Here is an 11,639-nt window from a genome sequence, read left to right on the forward strand (position 1 = left end):
GAAAGAAAGAAAGAAAATTTAGAAGTTTTAAAAGATCACCCAATGTTCCTCAAACCTTTTAGTTTAGAAGAATAATTAACATTTAAATGTCTCTTAGAATGTTTTTAAAATGCACAAACCTGTGTGCATGCTTTTCATTGTATATTCTTTATGCGATTTCATACTATATAAGATGCTTCAATTTTGTTATTTTTCTGTTGCTATTATCTGTATATGTGGATTTTTTTTAAATATTTTTAAGAATTAGGGTCTTCCTATGTTAGCCAGACTGACCTCAAATTCCTGACTTCAAATGACCCTCCTGTCTCAGCCTCCCACATGGCTGGAACTACTGACATGTGCCACCTATTTCATCTATATGTATGTGTTTCTAAATAGCTACCTGCCAATGACTAAACACCCATGACCTCAGATAAGTACCTGGACTTGAACACACTGAGTTCAATGTTCATGGTGATGGGAAATGAGTGAGACGTCTGCAGGGTCTCATTGAGAAGCATTGTGGCTGCCTCAGCAGCCCAAATCAATTCAAAGTGTTTATCTCTATGGTCATTTTAACTTTAGGAGAAAGCCATCAGCTGCATAAGGTAGACAAGGACACGCTGTAATGTTTTCTATGAGCTGCCTTTCTATTGATGCAGCAGCATTCTCTGTAGTTTTGACAGCCCCTTATAAAGACATTCATGAAAGAGGACTTCCAGAACTGCTTCAGGAATGACAGGAATAGTGGGAAAAGTATGTTCAAAGAATGGAGGAATACCTTGAGCAACAATTTTTTAGTGTAATAACTTTTCCAAGTTTAAACATTCAACATATTTTGGTAAGTCCTGTATTCATAGGTGAAACTGGCTTCTGAGTTTTGTGATGTTCATGTTGGCTCTTTTTGCCTCACAGCTGTCATAGTTTTACAAAATCAGCTGAGACACTAATAGCCTGTTCATGCACCAGGAAATACAGAACAAAAGTGATTCCTTAGAGCACCCCCAGCCTCGAGACTTTCTGTGTGACAAGATCGCCTGTATTTGTGTTGTCCAGTATAGCAGCCAACATCTCCATGCAGCTTTTGAACACTTGACAAGTGGCCAGTGCAGCTAAAGAACTAAATTTTTCTTCATCTTAATTTCATATAAATAGCCACGTGTGACCAGTCCTTGACTATATCGGACAATACAACTTTAGAGTCTGAAGTAATCTGTGAAACCATGTATCCAATATCTTTGTGAGTATAATACTTTAACAGCTACTTTCATTACTGCCATGGTCCTCAGTTTTCCAGCCTCAATATCTTTGTCCTCGGTGTGGAGGACCATTGTTTTTCCCCTGCTCACTTGGCCCCACAGACCTGTCCTGTTCCACAGTGAGCACCAGCAGGCAAGGACCTTGGGTCCCATCCTGGCAGTGGGCACAGTTTTCAAATTACTTTTTCCTGGTCCTAGGTTTTTCCTCAGATCAAGAAAACTTTCTCCCATCTTATTCCCTGATATCTCTGAGTATTACATCCAGTCTTCTTTGCTATCACCACTTATCTGAGGCTGGGCCCTCTTTCTCTCTCCTTAGTGTCACCCACTTCACCCTACACCTTGTCCTCTACAGTACACCCCCACATTCAGAGTTCAAGACCTCAGTTATTCTTGCATTTTTCCTTACACCGTAACTAATAATTGTTTGCAGAAACCCTTCCAATTTCTCAAAAACCACAAACACAGCATCATCTGGCAAGAAGTTTGCAAGTAGCCAATCCAAGAGGTTATTCAGAGACTGAGCGCATGCCTGTAATCCCAGCGCTTCGGAGACCTAAAACAGAGAATCACTATGAATCCACTCTACATAGTGAGACCCTGGAGATCCTATAGACCCTGTACTAAATACATTAAAAAAAAAAAAAAAAGCTTATTCAGTTCCATTGCTGCTGATTGGCGGCTGCCCTGTAACCCATCTGAGCAGATGCACCAGCATTCCTGCACCATAACAGGTTGCTAGAGGCTGTAATTATCTGGGATGTTCTCCATTCTGTTCTTAAAGCTCTAAGATCCCCAAGATGCCACTCAAATGCCCAACACTTTATAAGGGTTTTTACAATAAACCTAAGCTCTGGAAGAAGTTTGAAAGACTCCAGGAGAAGGTTGAATTACTGTACAGTATTTTTATCAAGTGAAGTACTGTATACTGTACTTTATTAAATTACATAACTTTGGGAGACATAGCATGTTTAGGGCTTCAACTACAAAAGCAAGAATTTATAGGCATTTTTGGACCATAGGTAAAATTTGAGTTTTTCACAGCTCACAGGTGCTGTAGGAATGTCCTGCAAACCTGGGGTTCAGTGTACATTCTGGGACATGCACTTACGTTTTCTCTCCACCTCGCTAATTTTATTTTATGATATTTTATTCTGTTTTACTATTTGTTTGGGGGGTCTTTTTGAGACGGGGTTTCTCTATGAAATTTAAACTGGCCTTAACTCACTTTGTAGCCCATGCTAGCCTGGAACTAGCTGTGATCCTACTGCCTCAGCCTCCCGAGTGCTGGCATTACAGGCATGTGCCACCATGCCCAGCCATGTTGTATTACTTTTGAAGATTTCAGTTCCATAACTAAACTCTTAGCTTATCTTTCAGTCTCCATTTGTGATAGCTCATTACCTACCCTGTCGTTTCTGCTACATTATCATCTACCATTCATCTCTACTTCGAGTTCCTCTCTTAATTATATTGAGAACACATTGCAAATGCTTTTAAAACTTGCTCCTTCTTGACTTCAACATCCCTCCCCAAATCCTCTCCTTCTACAGATCTCCATTCTCCATCTGTTAGCTATATAATATTTTTAAACTCCTATATTAATTTATTGAACAAAGAAAGCTCAATCCAGTCATGCTGTTGTATTGTGAATAAGAAATGTTTTTGCTCACCATGAACCTCTCTTCTATCAGCATCTTTCTCTCCTTAGGGTAGAGGGCCAGTGGATATAAACTTGCATTTCTGGTTGCACAATCCTGCAACCAGGCAAGAGAGACGAGAAAAGCAGAGCTAAGTATTCTCCCAACAAGGGAACCTTAGTTCTGTCTCCTCTGTTAAGCAAAGCTACTAGCCTGTGAGTTAAATCTCTGTTTCTAGCTTGCTGTGTAGCTGTGAAGTAAAGAATTTAAACCTGTGCAAAATGAAGTGTGGCCTTTGTCTCTGCTTCTGAGAGGTCATCTACACCAGTCTGATAAGGGGGTTTTTGTTTACAGCTGCAGTTGGTCACCCTGGGTTAAGTCTTGGAAAGACAGTGGTAGAAACACACCAGAAAGACCAACCACAAGACTGAGAAAGTAGACTTTGGAGCATGCGGTGTCAGTTGACCTTAAGACGGAGTTCAACCATACAAGCAATTCGTCAGTCATGCCTACATTATAAAGTCCCAGTAGCCATGTGCAGTGCAATCCTAGCACTCTGGGTGTCTGAGGCAGGAGGATCACAGGTTTAATTCCAATCTGGGCAATTTAGCAATTTAGAGAGACCCTTTCTCAAAATAAAAAGCACTAAAGATGTTGTTCAGTGAGAAAAGACCTAGGTTCAATCCTTGGTATGACAAAAAAATCAATCAACCAATCAATAAAGTCCTGACAAAAGCTCTTGACACTGAAACTGTGATGTGCTTCTATAGCTAATAGCTCATTGTCACATCCTAATGCCAGGACAACGTGCCCTGACTATGGGCAGAAGACACAGAAGCTTCACGTCTTGAGCCTCGCCAGACTCTGCTCTATATATCTTATCCTTTAACTGAATCTAAGTAGCCTTCAGAGAAGCTTTCTCATGACTTATCAAGAGTGAAGATCGTTTAGGAGAACCTTGAACTTACAGTTGACATCAGAAGTGCTCTTGCATCGGAACTGTGACCTTATACTTTGTAGACTGGCTAAGTGTAGGGAGTCAACTGTGCCAAGTTCCATCCTGAGCCACACGCTCTGCCTTTCCTAACACAGTTGCTTTACATTGCCTAAAGCCAGCTCTGTAGCTGCTGGGGGAAGAGGGGTTTCCTGTGTGCTGCTAGGACTTTTGCTTCATCCTTTATCATTTGAGTTAGAGGCCCCATCCGGGACCATCCCTTTGCTGAGAGAGGCTGGACTGCTTGCCCTCAACCCCCTCTTTCCCACTGTGGGACATGCACCATATCTAGCACATGCTTCTTGTACTCTCTGGTGTGAGACTCAATCTACTTCTTGCTGAGATTATTTTTCATTGTTTTTCATCCTCATATTATATGCATACCATGGATCATAGAGTAGTGATGAAGGAGTCAGAGTGTGGTGGGGGTTATATTGATGCTCCAACAAGAACAAGTGGAATAGATCTAAAACAAGATTTACCTAACTTATAAAGTAGTATTTGAGCCAGTGAGATAGCTTAGCAGACTAAGTGCCTGGTTTGGCAAGAGCAGGGTCCAGGAACCCTGGTCCTGCCTGTCACGCCAGGCCTGTCCCTGAGGCGCACTGAGCTGGAGAATGAGTCCATGCATGGTGACATGTGCCTGTAATCCCAGTGCTGGGGAGGCTGAAAACAAGAGAATCACTCCAATTCTGAGCTGCATGGTGAGACCTGTATCACATACATAAGTGAAAAAAAAGAAGAATATTCATTGGGGGAGGGGGACCATTGGCAAATCAGACGTTTATTTTAGTCTTTTCCCCAACTATGGATTCTCTCCATGCCTGTCTTGCCCCCTTCATTTAAATATTCATCCACAGCCAAGTCTCTTTGTTGCCTTTCTAAGGGTCTGGTTCTAAGTATGAGTTCACCATAGAGACAGGAGTTGCCAACAATAGAAAAGATCGTGTCCATGACAACCAGAAAAACCCAAGGTAGTGGCTCATTTTAACCATCTGATTCTCGTCTTGTTCCATGTTTCTCTTTTCCTCATGGATTTTGTTTATCGCTTTATTTCAGTGATGTCACACTGCTGCACAGAGGGGCAGACAGGCAAATGTCCATGCTGTCTTTGGGGAGAGGTGGCACAAGTATCTATATAGTAGATGCTGTATACACAGTTAAGAGCAAAAATGACCATTTGCTGCTAAAGATATCAGAGAAGCTTTCTCAACTCTTCATTTGTGCTCAGCCTTCAGGGTGGTGAATTTTTCTGGGGAGTCTTTATAAGTGGGCATTCCCTAACCCTAACCCTAACCCTAACCCTAACCCTAACCCAGCACGCTAAAAGTGGGGAACAGGAAAAAAGGGAAAGTATGGCCACAAGATGATGAGGGGATCATGCTGGATTTGCTTAGGGATGGTGTGAGAGAAGACCAAAAAGTGGCTTCTTACTGTAGACCATTTTGGGATTTTTTGGCTTTGCTTTTTGTGGCCAGCTCAGCCTGCCCTGGGGCAGGGCTGGCATGGTATGTTGTGCTGGGGCTCGAACCGTGCTCCCTGTGCTTGCCTAAGCTTGCCTAAACAGGCACTTTAGACCCTGAGCTATCTTACCAGCCCCCTGTAGACCATTTTGAATGATCAACTGAAGAGTATGAGTTTATTTCAGAATAAACTTTTTAAATATAGTACAGTCATCCCTTGGTATTTGTTATGATTTGTGTCTAGTTGTCCTCCCAAAGCCTCATTCAGTGGGGGTGGGGGTGGCCTTCTGGAGTTTGTGATTGATTATTGTGGGTGTGGACGCTGCCCTTGCCCTGGAACTGGTAATTTGCATTACAATGGAAGGAGGGTTGAGAGGCCAGCTAGCTGCCTGAGCTGCTGCCACTCCCTTTGCTTTCCGCTCTTTACCACAGCCATGAACAGTTGCTCTCTGTGCCCTGTACCACTCTGCCTTGGAGCCAGCAGAATATGGACTGAACCTTTCAGTAACTGTGAGCTAAATAAACCTCCCCTTCCTTCATTTTGAGTGTTGAGTATTTGTCCCAGCAACGAGAGAAGAGGAAATGAGACATTATTGCAGTGCCCTCCCCCTACTATGGATATCAAAACCCATAAATGTTCACATCGCTTATATAAGATGATATTGTACTTGGCTATAACCAATGCACAACCTCCTCTATCAACTACAGTTTAACTATCTCTAGATTTTTCACAGTACCTAATACAATGTAAATGCTATTTGAATAATTGCTAAACTGTAGTTTTTTTAAATAGTGACAAGAAAAATGTCTGTTCAACATAAACACACCTTTAAAAATATTAAATCTTGTTGTATGAATTCATTGATGTGGAACCTGTACATACAGAGAGCCAAGCATATCGGGGCACCTTATTTCCTTCAGGTACCTGCCTGTCTTCCCTGGAAGCCACACATGGTCATTTCCTGTGTTACATCATCTAACACAAAAGTTGGCATAGTGATGGTCTCAGTAGATGTTGATTCTGTTGAAACTGTTAAATAGGTAATGAAAGGTGATGACTTGATTCTGGACAGAGAAATAGCTATGTAGGAGACACAGGACTCGCAGAAATTCCTCTTGCCTTTTCCCCATCCCTTACTCCCTGCTGTCCAAGCTTAGATTTTGTGTTTGTGATCACCTTTATAAGCACAGCCTTGCACATACCATCAGTTCTCTCCCCTCACTTACATGGTGAAACACCAACCCGGGGCTGATCTGACTCTCACCTGCTGATCAACATTCAGTCCTCACTCTGGAGGAGGAAGAAGTTAGATGTGGTCACCAGACAAACAGCTTTAGATGCTAGCTCACTCACCAGCACTGGGGTTCAGCCTGAGGGGCATGTGCAGAAGGATGTCTGGCCACATGGTATAGGATTTATCCATTCAAGCAATTTTAAGAAAACAACAATCACCAGGCTCCAACATGTAAAGAGCTTAGAAGTCATCCTATCAATAGGTGTCCAAATTGGACAAATTGAAGATAATCAGTCTTCTTGGAACCACTGGAGAAACCCAGATCATAGGACCAACCCCTCACTTGAGCCCTGGTCAATGGCTACATCCTTAGAGAGGCAGCCTTTGGCCTCTATTTACGTGGAACACAAGCCATGAGAATCAATCAGCCAGCAGGAGCACTTACATTATGATGCTGAGTTGCAGGAAGCTGAGTGAATATTGGACAAAAATGAGACTCTCTGGGGGCCGGCAGTGTTGGAGGGAGGGCCACACTTGCATGGCTTCACTCCAGGAACTCCATTAGATTCCCATGGAGATAATCTGAGAATAGCCTCCTAGTCTGGATGGGGAAGGAGAGAAATGGCATCTTAAAACCACCCATTATAGTCCAGAGGAAAGGAGCACCTGACCTGGGAAGACACAAGCACTGAAGAGAGCTTCTCATCAGAATCCATGCAAGCAAGAAGATAGGAAAATGGACAAAGCTGTTATGACTGAAAGAAGGAAACCTAGAATTTCATATGCAGAGAAATTAGCCCTCAAAAGTAAAGAAGTAAACATTTTCTCAGGTGAAAAGAAATGTTAAATTCTTTTGAGCAGCCAGAAAATTATTTGTATCAGAAACCTGGATCTACTTAAGAAAGGACAATTAGAGAAGCAAGTAATAAAAGTAGGATCATTTTTTTTTAATTCTCAACTGCTATAAAATGGTTTAAAGTGCAAAGAATGACAAGGTAATGTGTGCTCGTAATCTAGGGGCAATAAGAATGAAGGGCAGCGATGTCACAAGCAGTTGGAAAGAGGAGGTAGCACCTGTTGTGAGGCACAGGGCACTGGAACTACGCATGGGGAAGTATGAGGTAGATGGTGGAAGCAGAAGGGTTTTTAATGGATGTTGTATTATAAACCTGACATAATCACTAGGCCCATACCTCACAGCCTACACAAGAACCAATTGAAAAATGGATCACAGAACTAAATTCAAGAGCTAAACATGTAGGATTCCTAGAAAATTAAGAGGAGAATTGGGACAATGCTTAAAAATAAGGATGAACAGATATATTAGGCTTCATCAAAATTTAAAATTTTTGTGCTTCAGTCCTATATGGATAACCCACTATGACTACTGGACTATATTGGATTATTTTGCTGAATTCACGCACCTATAATATTTAAATGGCAATGGAATACTCATCTCTGACAAAACTAAATGAAAAAGGAGAATATAAATGAAGGACCATCTTGTATCTGTATACACAAAATAGGATAGATATACAGCTACTTTCTCTTAATTCAATGAGAAGTAAGATTTGTACTAATAGTGTTTGGACAGGATATCATGTCAGCATCTTGTACTATGAATAACTACTACAAAGACAACAATATGCATGGTATTAATTATTGTAACTGTCCTACTATCCTGTTTTGAAACTGTCTCATTACTATTTGTTTCTCAATAAAATAACTAAATAAAAATTGAATATTGATATAAAAAATAAAATAAAATAATTTTTTTGTGCTTTCAAAGATGTCATCAAAAAGGCTGGTCAAATAGCTCAGCAGATTAAAGCACCTGCAGAGGTGCAGGGGCAGCAGGTTCGATCCCCAAGCCTTTCGTGCTGGCCCCGCCCCCAGGGCGCGCTGAGACTGCAATCCAGACTGGGTGTGGTGACGCATGCCTGTAATTCCAGCACTTGGGAGGCTGTAAGCAGGCTGATTACTACAAGTCCGATCTAGTAGTGAGACCCTGAATACCCTGAAGACCCTTCCCTAAGAATCAAAAAAAAGATGAAAGGATAATTCACAGAATGTGAGAAAATATTTCAAAATCACATGTCTGATAAATAATCTCATCATTTGGTATTAGTTTCAACGATGCAACAGTCCTTGAGAAACGCATAGTAAGTCTATTACGTCCCTCGGCAGCAAGGAGATATGACAAGGCACACTTTGTTTTAGATTCACTTTCATGACAAGCTTGTTTTCTGGTTTTGCCAACACTACAGAAGTCAAAGAGGAGAAAGCCAGAAGGCCAGGCCTCCTTACTGCAAAAGACCCTACATCATCTGATTAGAATTTGGACTTCGAGGTCCAGACTGAACATCTTCTTTTACACTATGACATATTTATGGGGGAGGAGAGCAGGGAAGGAGCTGGGCTAAACAGGGGCTGCGCAGCCTTAAATGCCCTCATTGTTAGCTGAGAGGAAGTGGAAAAGTGAGCCATGTACCAACAACAGTGTAAGGAACATGGGAGGGAGAATTTAAAAGACAAACTAATAAGTTAAATTTAAAATCCTTCCATGAGCTGATTTCTGGGCTGTGGGTCACTTCAGTTCTCCTCAGCCCTTGCAGCTCAGAGCCCTGTCTCCACTTCAGGGAGAAACAGAAACGCAGGGAGAGCGTTTAGTCGCTCCAGCCTCCTGCAGCTTGCTCTTGCCTGGCCCAGGGAAACCATCAAACACCACCCTCTTGCCTGCATCCTCTGCACCACCCTCTCAGCTGCTCAACAGCGTCCCTCTGTCCATGTGCACCCCTGTGGCTGAAGGAAGTCCCTTAGACCATGTCTTCCCCACAGCCACAGCCCCAATTCCCCACCTTCTAGTGCAGGGAGACGCCAGGGGACCACCACCTCCTTCCCAGGTCCAGTCTGCCCAGGAGCCTGCCACTGGAGGGGGAGCTGTACCTCCTCCACCAAGAAGACAACACACACACACACACACACACACACACACATACACACACACACACACACACACACTGATTCAGTTCCACAGCAAAATCTCCAGAAGAGCCAAAACCTTATCTGTTTTGTTCTCTGCTCTTACCCTTAGGACCAAGAACAGTGATCAAAAACTATTTTGTTGAATTAATATGATCAAGAAATACAGAAGAAAATAGAATATATTCCTACCCAGCGAGTATATCTTAGAGGACTATGTTTCCTTTTCTCTGATTTTGGTACAAGAATAACTTTATTAAAGCAGAAAAGTGAGCATAGTTTTAAAGGCGTCTACCTCCCTCATCTCTTATAACTAACATCTTCACTGAGAAGCTGTACCAGGTTAGGTTTACTTTCTCCTAAGGCTGCTGATTCGGTTTGCCTTGATAATCTCATCTTCATTTCTGCTCCTGGTTCTGGAACCTCATGATTATTCTGAGTCAGCCTCAGAAGCCTGCTGCCTCCTTGAGTTGTTTTTGCATCCCAGAGAAGAGTCACATATACACCTTTATTCTTTGCATCTTCATTTTGAAAGATAGAGTTGTGCTGGCATCCTGTGCTTTATCCTCTTTCTCTAACTCAACCTCAACTTTCTCCAAAGCTCTCAGAATATCCAATCTTTTACTTGCTCCAAAATCCCATTCAGTAGAGCCAGAAGATCTTTTGCAAGATTTCTTCTGAGTTCTAAAGAATTCAAAGCCTTTGTATGGCCCAAAATTTCTTATAAGCATGGACTTGCTAAAATCAAATTGGAAAATTTACAGCCAAGCTGTGTGCTGTTAATGCCTGATAGTCTTGGGGATTCTTGGCCTTAGGATGTAATCCGCTACGTTTTATTAGATTAACAAGCAGCCCAGCAACATTTGTGATGTCCACTGTAGCTAACACAGACAGTGCAGGAGCGCTGGCCAATGTTTGCAAACTTGGAACACAGGCTTCTTTGAGACACTCCTGACTCAAAAACATGGGATGCTTCATGAATTTCATGTTGTCTCTGCGCAGGGGCCATGTAATCTTCTGTGCATCATTCTAGTTTTAGTATCTGTGTTACCGAAACAAACCCAGGGTCATGGTTTTGGTTTGTTGTTGGGCTTTTTGTTTGTTTGTTTGTTTGTTTTTTGTTGGTTTTTTTTTTTTTTTTTTGGAGGGATGGTGTTGGTTGGTTGGTTGGTTGGTTGGTTGGGTTTTTGTGGTACCAGGGATCAAACTTGGGACCTTACACTTGCCAGGCAGGTGCAGGACCATGTTTTGTAAAGCAAGGATTTAGGAATGAGATAGTGACTTAGTCCTGGCTGCTACAAAAAAATACCATAGACTGAGTGGTTCCAACAACACTTACATTCTCACTGTTCTGGAGGCTGAAAGTCCCAGGCCAGGTGCCCACATGGACAGGGCCTAGGAGGAGCCTCTTCCCGCCCTGCCAATGGCATCTGCCTCCTCACTGTGCCCCCACATGGCTGTGCCCTAGTCCTGTGCTAGAAAAATAAAAAGACTCTGCCTTTCCCTTCTTAAAAGGGCACTAATCTCATTAGGAGGACACCATCTCCTGACCTCATCTAAGCCTAATTACTTTGCAAAGTCCTCTCTCCAAATACCCATATCACAAAGCTGTTTAGGGCTTCAACATATGAAACCTGGCAACAGGCTTGGGGGAGCCACAAGTGCTCACTGTGCAACAGATCTATCTTTTTTTTTTTTTTTTTTTTTTTTTTTTTTTTTTTTTTTGCGGAACCGGGGATTGAATTCAGACCCTTACGCTTGCCAGGGAAGTGCTTATTCCACTGAGCCATCTCCCCAGCCCAACAGATCTATCTTTAAAAGACTGAGTTTGTGCAGTGCTGGGATTAAGGGTGCTGGGATTAAGGGCCAGTGATTGCTGTATCAGCCCACTGACTGGATTGGCACCGCCCTAATCTCAGTAAACTGGGTACGATATAAGGGACAGAAAAAGCCTTGTCTTCCCCTATAACTCCCGCTGCTTTTGCTGTCTTTTGCCATAAACTGCTGCCCTCTGCCATGTGCCACTCAGCCTTGGAGTCAGCAGATTATGGACTGAAGCCTCGACAAACTGTGAGCTAAATAAGCAT

General features: G+C 42.5%; 1 non-coding gene across 1 annotated transcript; it reads right to left on the minus strand.

Annotated features, from left to right (window-relative positions):
* Positions 1 to 10,510: 10,510 nt before the first annotated feature.
* On the minus strand, positions 10,511 to 10,613 carry LOC111817527. Its single transcript, XR_002821702.1, has one exon. It is a non-coding gene; the product is annotated as a U6 spliceosomal RNA (small nuclear RNA).
* Between the last annotated feature and the right edge of the window lie 1,026 nt (positions 10,614 to 11,639).

This window comes from Octodon degus, unplaced genomic scaffold, assembly GCF_000260255.1.
Source record: "Octodon degus isolate 3935 unplaced genomic scaffold, OctDeg1.0 scaffold00060, whole genome shotgun sequence".
NCBI classification, from domain to species: Eukaryota; Metazoa; Chordata; class Mammalia; order Rodentia; family Octodontidae; genus Octodon; species Octodon degus.